At 38.1% G+C, this 12500-nt stretch overlaps 1 protein-coding gene across 5 annotated transcripts in view; it reads right to left on the minus strand.

Annotated features, from left to right (window-relative positions):
* The window catches only part of LOC143027847 (teneurin-m-like), a 1035709-nt gene that overhangs the window by 507184 nt on the left and 516025 nt on the right, over positions 1–12500 (minus strand). The gene's annotated exons all lie outside the window — the stretch shown is intronic.

Here is a 12500-nt window from a genome sequence, read left to right on the forward strand (position 1 = left end):
TTTACGTGTTACAGCTGCCGTCAGATGAATATGATCAAATTACAAAGTTTTAATTTCAAATTGTAATTGTAAATTCATCTTCTTTACACAACAGTGTACAATAATATAAAAATTGTCTTCTCTTTACGTATTGTTCTCAATGGTAATATTGTATTTTTTATCTAATGAATAGATATAAGAATGTAATATCATATTATATCAAAAACATTAATTCTAGTTTAATGTTCTACGCGAATATATTGTCGGTCCCTCAAAAAAATAACTTTTATATGAATAAATGATTAGATAAATGAATAAATAAATAAGTCAGTACATGAATGATAAATAAATAAAAATGATATTAATAATGATAATAATAATAATAATAATAATAATAATAATAATAATAATAATAATAATAATAATAATAATAATAATAATAATAATGATAATATATAAATATGTGAAATCAATAGAATAAACAAAATAGATAATAAAATCAGTAAAGGATTAGATATGTATTTGAATACATAAATACATAAATATGACAATAGATAAACAAATAAATGAATAAATAAACAAATAAATAAACAAATAAACAAATTAGTAAACAAAGAAACAAATGAATTGAGAACAACATCAAAGAATTTTATTTATCTCCTTTGAGAAGAGCTGCTTTAGATGACCTTCGTGGTGTGACGTCATCAACCACGTCCCGCTGTCCTGTTGTTCTTTTTAAGACTTTGAGTTTCCTACGTGGGACATGGATGCTGGCCGGCCGTTGCGGCTATCAAAATGGATACCGGAATCAACAACCAGGCAGAGATAAACTTTCACCTTTGCCAGAAAAAAAAGAGTGGGGGGGGGAGAGGGAGGAGAGAGTAAGAGAGAGAGAGAGAGAGAGAGAGAGAGAGAGAGAGAGAGAGAGAGAGAGAGAGAGAGAGAGAGAGAGAGAGAGAGAGAGAGAGAGAGAGAGAGAGAGAGAGAAAGGCTCTGCCTATATATATTCTGACCTCTTGTGAAGAGATATGTAGTTTTATGTACAGTACATGCATACGCAAACGTAGACACGCACAAACGCAGACACACACACATGTGTACACACTCATCCATCCCCCACACAAACCCACATACACACACACACACACACACACACACACACACACACACACACACACACACACACACACACACGGCTCGGTGGCGGATTGGTAAGGCACTGGCCTCACAAGCCGGAGAACCGGGGTTCGATTCCCCGGCCGGGCGGAGATAAGTTGGGTTTGTCTCCTAACACGTGTAGCCCCTGTTCACCTAGCAGTGAGTAGGTACGGGATGTTAGTCAAGGAGTTGTGACTTTGCTGTCCCGGTGTGTGGTGTGTGAGTGGTCTCAGACCTACCCAGAGATCGGCAAATAATGAGCTCTGAGCTCACTGCCGTAGGGTGGTGTCTGGCTGTCTCGAACAGAGGCTGCAGCAGATCCGAGGTGAATACACACACACACACACACACACACACACAATAATATTTGATAACAGGAAGACCATTTCAGTATCCGTCTTTGATCCTTATTTTCTCATTTCTGAGAACAATTACTTTTGTAATTAAATGAAATGTACATATTCTAAAATGTGACGACCTTTACAAATTTTATTCCGGTGAATACGATTTTCCAAATGTTCCCTCTGTGATTTGAATTGGATAAATTTAGGTTTAAGAAGAAAATAAGGACTGGTTTAACAATAGAGAGGTTAACGAATGGAATAGACTTAATAACTATGTAGCTTAGACAACTCTATGGATAGAGATGATAAATGGTGAGGGAGGCAGAACTGCCCAGTGTAGGCCTTATGGTCTCTTGTAGTCTCCTTCATTCTTATGTGTCTATCGCCAGTTTGTATTCACCCGCTTGTGCATAAGCCTTCTGGGATTACATAGTTAAGAAATTCCAGTGGATTAAGATTTTAAACCATGTCTTAAGCCTTGAAGGTCAAATGCCTAGGTTAGTGATTTAGTTCATATTAGAGAAACAATTCTATGCATGAAAATATTGTCAAATAGCTTCATTCGTCGTGTCATATGTTACACGATTTTCTATTATCTGTTCATTGTTATCTTTTTTTTAGGTATTATTGACTATACCACAAATATCATTATCATTACATTTTTATTTTCTATCTTTACATTATTTCCATTATCATTATTATTAGTGGATAGGAGGTAAAGGAAACGCTTTACTTCCTATCTACATTCGTCACAATGTTCACACATTATCATAAGTATTTTTTTAGCTGTTATTATCATTATTATTAGTATTATCATAGCTGTTATTATAACGATTATTATTATTACACCTATGTCTCTTAGTGCAACGCTCGCCAACCGCCATTTGTGCAGACGTTTGGTACCAGGACATAAGCCCACTTTGAGAATTGGTGGTGTTTTATGTCCTGGGGGGCCAATTCCTAAAGTGGGTTTGTGTCCTGGGCCCAAACGTCCGCACAAGTGGCGGTTGGTGAGTGTTGGAGAGTCTTATGTGTATCAGTACTTTTAATCTACAATTATTTATTCGCTATTCAACCCTTGTAATCCATATCTCAAGTGAGCTGCTTCGACGAAGATTACAAAAGAAAAAAAAAAAGAAAAAAAGAAAAAAGAAAAAAAAAAGAGACCTTTAAAACACATAACCCAGAAACTAAGTCTCTTTCCCCGCTTAAAATCTTCTGGTCTAATTGATGTCTATAAAATATGGTAACAGGCCATAAGGGCATCTATGATTCGATATAGATTTCGTGAACAGGCAATTTGAATACCAAAGAGAGGCGTAATAACTACCCACACGACTTCGTTATCAGTGATGAATCATTATGAATATTGCAATTTCCAATAAAAAAAAGTCCATTGAAAAGTCAAAGAAATTTCTTGATATTGGCGCTGAAATATCGGAGTCCTCTAAAGGAAAAATGATGAAAAATAATAAAATGAAATAAAACAAATAGAGATTAAAAAAATACATAAACAAACAAATAATAAATAGATAAAATAATAAACAATAAACAAATAAACGAAAACTATGTAAATCCTTTCCAAAATTACGATCTATGGCGACCAAGAGAGCTGTTAGTTTTCCTTTAGTTCTTGTGCAAACACTTTCCTATTTTTATATGATATTCTTCCTGAAAACCAAATACTTATAAACACTTCATGTAAGTTACAGGTTTTGTATTCATGCATAAACAATGATGTGCAGAAAACCACACATTATTACAAATTCTATATACACTCACTATAAACCCACTATCGGAGAAATAATAACGGAAGTACAGGGAAACTGTATATTTCGACTACTATCTGTAGTCCTCTTCAGAGGACTACAGATAGTAGTCGAAATATACAGTTTCCCTGTACTTCCGTTATTATTTCTCCGATAGTGGGTTTATAGTGAACTTTTACAAATGTGTTATAACATACCGATTTCCAATTCTATATACGCGTTTATGGTTACATACAAATATAAACAAATACATACATACACTGAAGAACACTGTGACATAACATATAACTGTTTCAAATAAATTCCTAAATAAACTGGGTTCACGCTGTGATTGTTTTGCATAATTTTCCAAATTGACAACCTTTCTAAAATCCAGATAATCTCATCACAAACGCCTCTCCAAAAATCTGAACATTTTGTTTCAAATACTAGAAACTTTATTATATCAGAATTTCCGAATAGAAAAAGGAATTGCGCATCTAACCTGCCCTTCCATCTCTGTACATCACTCTGTTATATTGCAATTCTATATCTGCAAACTACACGAACATCTGTTTCGACTTTTGCGAAGACTTCCCATTGATCTAGTTCACTAGAAACACCTGATCCACCAACTCTTTTCCCTGTTTGATATATCGTTGCTCTTCTTCCATATTCAGTGTCCAAGTTCATCTTTTCACAAACATTCTCCCATGTACATACAAATGTGGACGCACGCACACACACACACACACATACATACACACACAAGCTTACTGTTGGAGGAGTTACATTCAAGTACACCCAGCCTAAGGTACCGAGTTCGTACTCACTCAGGGAGTGAGTGTAATTATTAATGTATTCCAAGTAATTACTGTTTCCCTTGAGCAATGGGGGCGTGTAACATTTCCAGATTAGCTGTCAATAGGACTATTCGAGCTCTAAGCTAGCTCGTTCACACACACGGTCGCACACACACACACACACACACACACACACACACACACACACACACACACACACACACACACACACACACACACACACGCACACGCACACACACACACGTATGAGTTTGCAGAAAGCAACCCGACTGCAATATGTAACAAGGCCCAATGTACAGTTACACATAAAGCTCCTAATATAATCTAGTTACGTCCACATACGACACATCTGATCATCATAATCCTAATACGATTATATACATCCACCCATTTGCATATTGTAATATACGAATGATTATGCTCATTTAGCCATATCCATTTGATTGCAGATGGAACGAGATTAATGACGTCATTAAACGACGTCACTGACGAACAATGACGTCTTTGAGGGACGTCATTGACGATAAATAACGTCAGCAAGCGACGTCACTGATAATCAGTGACGCCAGTAAACAAAGCCACTATCATTGACGCCACTAAGCGATGTCACTGATGATCAATGATGTCAGAATGACGTCACTGATAGCCATTGTCAATGAGTGATGTCACATTTTGAGTCGCAAAGCAGACACAATGTGATATCATTGATAATCTTGCGCGAAATGTGACGTCTGTGACGTCAACTTGATCTCGTTATGATGTCACCATGATCCCGCCCCGGCCCCGCCCCGGGATCTCATGTGACTGGTTGAGGAGTGCCGGGCCTGGGGGTCGAATGAAAGGTGGAGTATTTCTTAAATATGTTTTTTTGTTGGGATTTCTCAAAGGGTCACGTAATGACACTACAATTAAAACATATATATATATATATATATATATATTATATATATATATATATATATATATATATATATGTGTGTGTGTGTGTGTGTGTGTGTGTGTGTGTGTGTGTGTGTTGATGAAGGTGGAAAAAGAAGTCACGGGTCTAGTTTCGGGTCTTTTGAGTTTATTCCTGACCGGTTTCGCTCTATGCTTCTTCAGAGGAATATATGTATATATATATATATATATATATATATATATATATATATATATATATATATATATATATATATATATACATATATATATATATATATATATATATATATACATATATATATACATACAAAGATGCTTTTACATGGTGTCACTCTAAGGAGGAGAACATCACTCCTTCCCCTCCCTCATCACCCATTAAACAAAAACTCTAACTTCCTCCACTCCTACTTGGGTGTAGTCCTGCTGACTGGCACTCGATCCCCGGTTTGAGAGCAGGATCTCGACTAAGGGAACTATGCTTCCGGTCAGAGGTTGTTATTGATTTTTCAAAGAATCGATAGCCAACATTATATATATATATATATATATATATATATATATATATATATATATATATATATGTAAACAGAATCATATAAGAAAAATTACATAGTAGCTGGAGTACCTATAATGTACACTACAAATTATATTTTATGTGACGCCAGACGATTTCATCCGTTCAGAGAAATCTTAGCGTCTTCATATGGGAGTCACTAACGAGTCCTTCACGAGTTTGACATCCTGAACCTTCCTTCGGGGGCATCCTCCTCATCTTCTTCATTCCCGTCTTCATCTTCCTCATTCTCGTTCTCATTTCCACCAAATAATTCATTAATTAGTCCCAATCAAGCCGGCCTCGCTAAAAGCGAATCAGAGCGACTCATCATGAAATAAGTTGGTGTATGAGAAGTTGGTGATGTGCAAATACAAAGACCATCTGGAGACCCCAAATCGGACCCACCGTCTCCCCCCCTCCCCACCGTCTCCTCCACTTCCCCCTTCCCGTCCCTCCCTATGTCAGGTAATACTTCAAACTATTAAAGGACAAGTTGGAGGCACGAAGAAGCAATTTGAGGATGTAAGCCAACTTGAGGCTGTGAGCCAATTTCAGGATGAGATTCAATTTGAGGGTGTAAGCCAATTTGAGGCTGAGAGCTAATTTGAGGCTGTGAGCCAATATGAGGCTGTGAGAGCAAATCTGAAGTTGCGAGCCAATTTGAGGCTGAGAGCCAATTTGAGGCTGAGAGCCAATTTGAGGCTGAGAGCCAATTTGAGGCTGAGAGCCAATTTGAGGCTGAGAACCAATATGAGGCTGTCAGAGGCAATCTGAAGCTGTGAGAGCTAATCTAAGGCTGTAAGAGCTAATCTGAGGCCGTCAGATCCAATTTGAGGCTGAGTGAAGCAATTTAAGGCTGTGTTGAGCCAGTATCACAACGACAGACATTGGGTTCCCAGTGACCCTAATTACAAAAACTGGGGTCTAGGACAGTGGTTATTAGCCATGACGATAATTTCGGTAAGCCGAGGGCTTATGTTACAATTATACATTTCTATATAATGTAGTCTAGTGATGTAAGTTTGGCATATCACAAAAAAATTTCAAATACAAGATAATCATGATTGATAACTTTGTAATGAAGAAAGGGTTCCTCTTCATCAACATTTATTATCACTAATATTATTGCTATTATACTATTATTATTATTATTATTATCATTATTATAATTATTATTATCATTATTACTATTATTATTGTTATCATCTCCTTTCGCTGGTATCATCATCTTCGATATTCAGCGTGTCTGTCATCTCCCTTCGATGCCTAGCGCACGCACACATATGCTACGAAAGTGTACTCCGACGGCGTCGCGATCTCCCAGGGGAAAGTTGGTGAGCTGGGTCACTTGGACAATAAACATTTCCCCTAGAAGATCGCGATGCCGTCGGAATACACTTTGGTAGCATATGTGTGCATGCGCGAGTATACACGCTAGGCATCGAAGGGAGATGACAGACACGCTGAATATCGAAGATGATACCAACGAAAGATGATCACATTATTGCTATTATTATTATTTTTTTTCATTTTTTGTTTTTGTTATTATTATTATTATTATTATTATTATTATTATTATTATTATTATTATTATTATTATTATTATTATTATTATTATTATTATTATTATTATTGTTATTATCATTATTATTATTATTATTATCTATTTCTATTATCATGCGTTTTTAGCGGAGTGGCATTTGTGAGAAAAATGAATAGGAGTCACAAAAATGTTGAGAGCTCATGAAGGGGGGAAGAGAGTAGAAAAAGGTTGAGAAACACTTGTCTAGGATGTGAAACCCTGTTTGTGTAGTTTGACTTTGTATTTAGTCTGGCTGTCATGAAGCAAATTTATTGAGCTGTTGAAAATCCCTCAGGCTCTTAGTGAGCGAAAAATATTTCATCTGTCTTTTGTGTATGTAATCCGACTGAAGAATCTTTTCTGGTTAATATCAAAGAATCTAATCAATTTGAGAAAGCTATCTAATCCTATTTGGTAAGATAAAGTTATGAAGCCTATGGCAGGAGGCACGTAGATGCGGCCGAAGCCATCACACATGTCCTATGCGCTTGGAGAGGGAAGTACGGGAATCGAACCCACAACTAAACGAATACGAGACCAGCACGCACATTACGCCACCACAACGTATTGGTAAGAAAACGAACTTCGAAACTTAGATCTGGCCGCCCTCCAGGCCATTTTATTCAGCTGGAGGAAGGGCATTGTGGCCCATGCGGTTAATATGCACAGCAACATGCAAGGAAGCTCAATTTCAATAAGCCTTTCCGCGGAAAGGCTGACACTTGCCAGGGACTCGCTAGGTCGCCGCGAGTTCTCGACAACACGTCATCGAGTTTCCATTTGAAATTCGTCAACTTTATCATATGAAATTGGTCTTCAGGGAGAGACTCAGGGTGGGGTGGGGTGGGGGCCGTGAGGACGCCGAGTGATCCCTCAAGAGGCGCAAAAAAAAAAAAAAAAAAAAAAAAAAAAAAAAAAAAAACGTACTTAGGCGTTCATCGTATCATTTGTTTTAAGCGAACTACAGTTCACCCCTGCACACCCTGTTGTGCATCTCCATGTAGCCCCCCCCAGACTCTATGACGGTCTGCCCCCTTCCTTTAAACTACAGGTCCCGTCCCCCTACCCCCGCACCCTTCCCTCATGACTGATAATATCGAAAGTCGAAATAACTTTGGCTGTTGATGAACTCGTCAAAGAGAGAGGATGGACGGTGCATTAGCGGCCGGGGAACAGCACCCCCCTCCCCTTCCCCCCCTGAGCCACTGGCATCACCTTCTACGTATTAAAACATAATGACCCTCCGATTTTGAGAGTCCGTCGTGCCGGTAGGAGACTGGAAAGACCCACATACTTCGCTCAGAGGCAAGGCGACCTCCGCCAACGTCCAATATATTTCATCAACATTCACTAGACTTCGTTCATTAATATTCTGGGAATGTTGATTTCTTTATCAAAAGGAAATGTGTTGAGGAGGAAAACGAACCCAATATGAAATGAAACAAAGGAAGACCGAACGTTTTTAAGACATCTTCAGGGTATGAAGATCTCTTGATTGATGAAGGCGTTTGGACTTACGTCAGTTAACTCCCAAGCGGGCCTTTGCATATATATATATATATGTATATATATATATGTGTCTGTGTGTATATATGTATATATATATTTATATATATATATATATATGTATATATATATATATATGTATATATATATATACATACATGTATGAATATATATATATATATATATATATATACATATATATGTATATATATATATACATACATGTATGTATACATATATATATATATAAATATATATATGTATATATATATATATGTATATACATATATATATATATGTATATATATATATATATATATATATATATATATACACATATGTGCGCGTGTGTGTGTTCTCACACGCGTGACCACTAACCAGATCAACCCCCTTCAGCCTACAAACATATATCTGGTATATAGAGCAGCAGCAGCACGTGAGGACAGGAGGAGAAAGTGGAGGTGATAGAAAAAGAGAAGGAGGAAGAGGATGAGGTGAGGAAATAGAAGGAAAAGGAGGAGGAGGAAGAGGAGAAAGAGGGGAAGAAAAGAAGAAGAAGGCGCAGAAAGAAGAGGAACAAGGGGACAAGAGAAAGGAAGAAGGTATAATGGAAGATGAGTAAAGGGAGAAGGAAGAGAAGAAGGAAGAGGATAAAGAGAAAAAGGGGGAAGAGGAGAAAGAGGCGGCAAAGAAAAGAAGAAAAGAAAGGAGGAAGAGGGGGAAGAAAAGGAGGACGAGAAAGAGGAGGAAGAGAAAGAGGAGAAATAGGGAGGAGAAGGAGGAATAGGAATAGGAAATGCCTGAAGCTCTAAAATTCCTCCCTCACTCATTCCCTTCCTCCCTCCGTCGTCTTCCTTCTTCCCTCCTAAAAGAGATGATAGGAGGGAGGAGGAGGAAGAACAGGAAGAGGCGTAGATGCCTGGAGCCCCAAATTCTCTCCCTCATTCCCTCCCTTCCTCCATCCCTCCGTCTCTCCCTTCCTTCCTCCCTCCCCCCGTCTCTCCTCCCCTTCCTTCCTCCATTAAAAGTGTCCATTCCCAGCGCGGCCATCTGGTCCTATGATCGCGCTGTTGCATTCACATGAACCTGGACTTAGCGTGTGATCAGCTTCCGGGAACGTGCGAGGAGGCGTAGCGGCCGAAGGCCGAAATGAACTGGAACTAACAATGAGGTCCAGCGTCTGCCCTTCAATAGATTCATGAGGATTTGTAGGGTCCCTCACTTGGCAGAGGCGAAAGCGCTTTTTGGCGGCCACCAGAGTGTAATATATATACTGGCCCGGATGCCGGAATGCACGATTATGCAAACACATGGGACACGCTTAAATGCATATATGCGCGGGGCGGTGTCGTGTTAGTGGGTGTACGGAATACAACGAGCAAATTTATTTATACAATACACATGCACGCACATATACGCCTTGGGAACATAAACGTACATAAGCATGACAACGTACGAAAAACATTATTTAAGCTCCTTTTAACTAATTCCCGTACATCAATCAAGATAAAGATACACAAACAAATTGACACCACGACATACATGTACACTAGGTGGTTTTCACAGCTGAGTTTGTTTGAATCATACCCTGACCAAGATGAATATAGATATATATATATATATATATCTATATATATATATATATATATATATATATATATATATATATATATGTGTGTGTGTGTGTGTGTGTGTGTGTGTGTGTGTGTGTGTACATATGTAAATACACTAGAAATGAATTCTATCAAAGGCACCCTACGTGTATGGATAGCCAAGGCAGCTGGCAATTACTGGTGGCGATTTGGAGTTCTCGTGAATACAAGCAAAGAAATGTCGTTTTTATTACGGACAGTCGAATGTGACTTGTAATATTTTAGAACCATACAGGCCGACGGTCGTCTCCTCAAGTGTATAAAATCATCTGTCCTTTACCAGAAAAAATAACAAAACAGCTCGTAATGATGTAGCTCATGGTAATGCTTATAGAAGTACATGGAGCTCATATAGTACATTGAATTAGGGAGGTTGTTTACTTAACCTGAATGGTTTAATCAATCCCGGACACATAGTTTACCGATTCCTAAACCATGACCTGATTCAATTGAAGAGGAACCATCGTGACAAGTGATGCAAACATCAATACTCGTCAGATTGTTCCATCGAAATACGAACTGTCACCAAGTTCTTTATTCAACTCGGAGGTACTACCCGATTTTCCTGTAACTCACACAGACACACCTCGCACGCACACACACACACACACACACACACACACACACACACACACACACACACACACACACACACACACACACACACACACACACACACACACACACACACACACACACACAAACACAAATTACAACCGAAACCACCAGCACAAATTTTTCTTGCATTTCCTCTCCATTTTTTTTTTTATTCTTATTTTTTTTTTTTAATTCGTTTCCCAGGAAAGTGTTAGGGTAAGGCGGAGAGGAAGCAATATCTGAACGAAGCGTCGGCACTATCGTTCATTATGCATCCGGTTGTGGCCTTCTCTCGCTATTTCGTGACAAATGCCTGGGGGGGGGGATTCCTACCACGAAGGGAGCCATAGCAAAGAAGGAAATCTAAAAATAAATATGGAAAAAATAATAATAAACATGAGAATAAACAAGTCAGTGTAAAATAGAAAACGGCATGAGGAAGAGATAGGTTATGAACATTCAAGGGAGTGAACAAATAAGACCATAAGGACACGAGAAAATGTGGAAATGGACGAGCGATGGAAAAAAGAAAAATAAAGAAAATGAAAAAAAAAATTAATAAAAAAGAAAATCAATATAACACAATATAACACAATATAACACTGTTTAATTAGGTTTGGGAACATGAAAAAAATGAACAATGGATACAGAAGTAGCAAAACAAGACAACAAGAAAATCGGAACGGAGGAGGAGGAGACAAAAAAAGTTTGAGATAAAATTGAGAAAATGACCAAATGGGAGATGATGGATTTGGGAGAGAGTAAGAACACAAGAAAACGAAAGAAGAGCTTAGAAGAAGATAATAAAGGAGGGGAACAGGATAGAGAATGGAAGAGACACCAAAGAAAGTGTGAAGGAATACGTGGAAATGAGGGAATATGCAATTGAAGGAGAATGAGTGAGGGAAGCTACGAAAGGAAAAGGAGAAGTAGAGGTAGAGGGAGGGAGAGAGAGAGGGAGAGAGGGAGAGGGAGAGAGAGAGAGAGAGAGAGAGAGAGAGAGAGAGAGAGAGAGAGAGAGAGAGAGAGAGAGAGAGAGAGAGAGAGAGAGAGAGAGAGAGAGAGAGAGAGAGAGAGAGAGAGTGTGCATGCATTCACATCCACGTGAACGTACGCACGCGCGCATACAACACACACACACACACACACACACACACACACACACACACACACACACACATATATATATATTCATATATGTTACCGCATTTACCCTGCTGGAGTGTTTACGGTGTGGGAACACATCAACAGAGGTCAAACTATTCCTTGTTTGTGTTATCACATGACCTTTATTTACCTAATGATTCACGAGTGGTCATTTCTATTGCATTACGCTCTCGCCGAGTAGCTTCTAATCTTTGCGTTTTCAATTGTGCGCGACCGCCGACTCTTGTGTACCCGAGCATGTCTATTATAAATATGATGCATATTATGTATGTATGCACATGTATATTTATACGTATATGAATATGTATATGTATATGTATATGTATATGTATATATATACGTATACGTATGTATATGTATATGTATATGTATATGTATATGTACATGTATACGTATACGTATGTATATGTATATATATACGTATTCTTATGTATATGTATATGTATATGTATATGTATATGTATAT

This window comes from Oratosquilla oratoria, chromosome 8 (genome assembly GCF_046742065.1).
Source record: "Oratosquilla oratoria isolate Oo_2021 chromosome 8, ASM4674206v1, whole genome shotgun sequence".
NCBI classification, from domain to species: Eukaryota; Metazoa; Arthropoda; class Malacostraca; order Stomatopoda; family Squillidae; genus Oratosquilla; species Oratosquilla oratoria.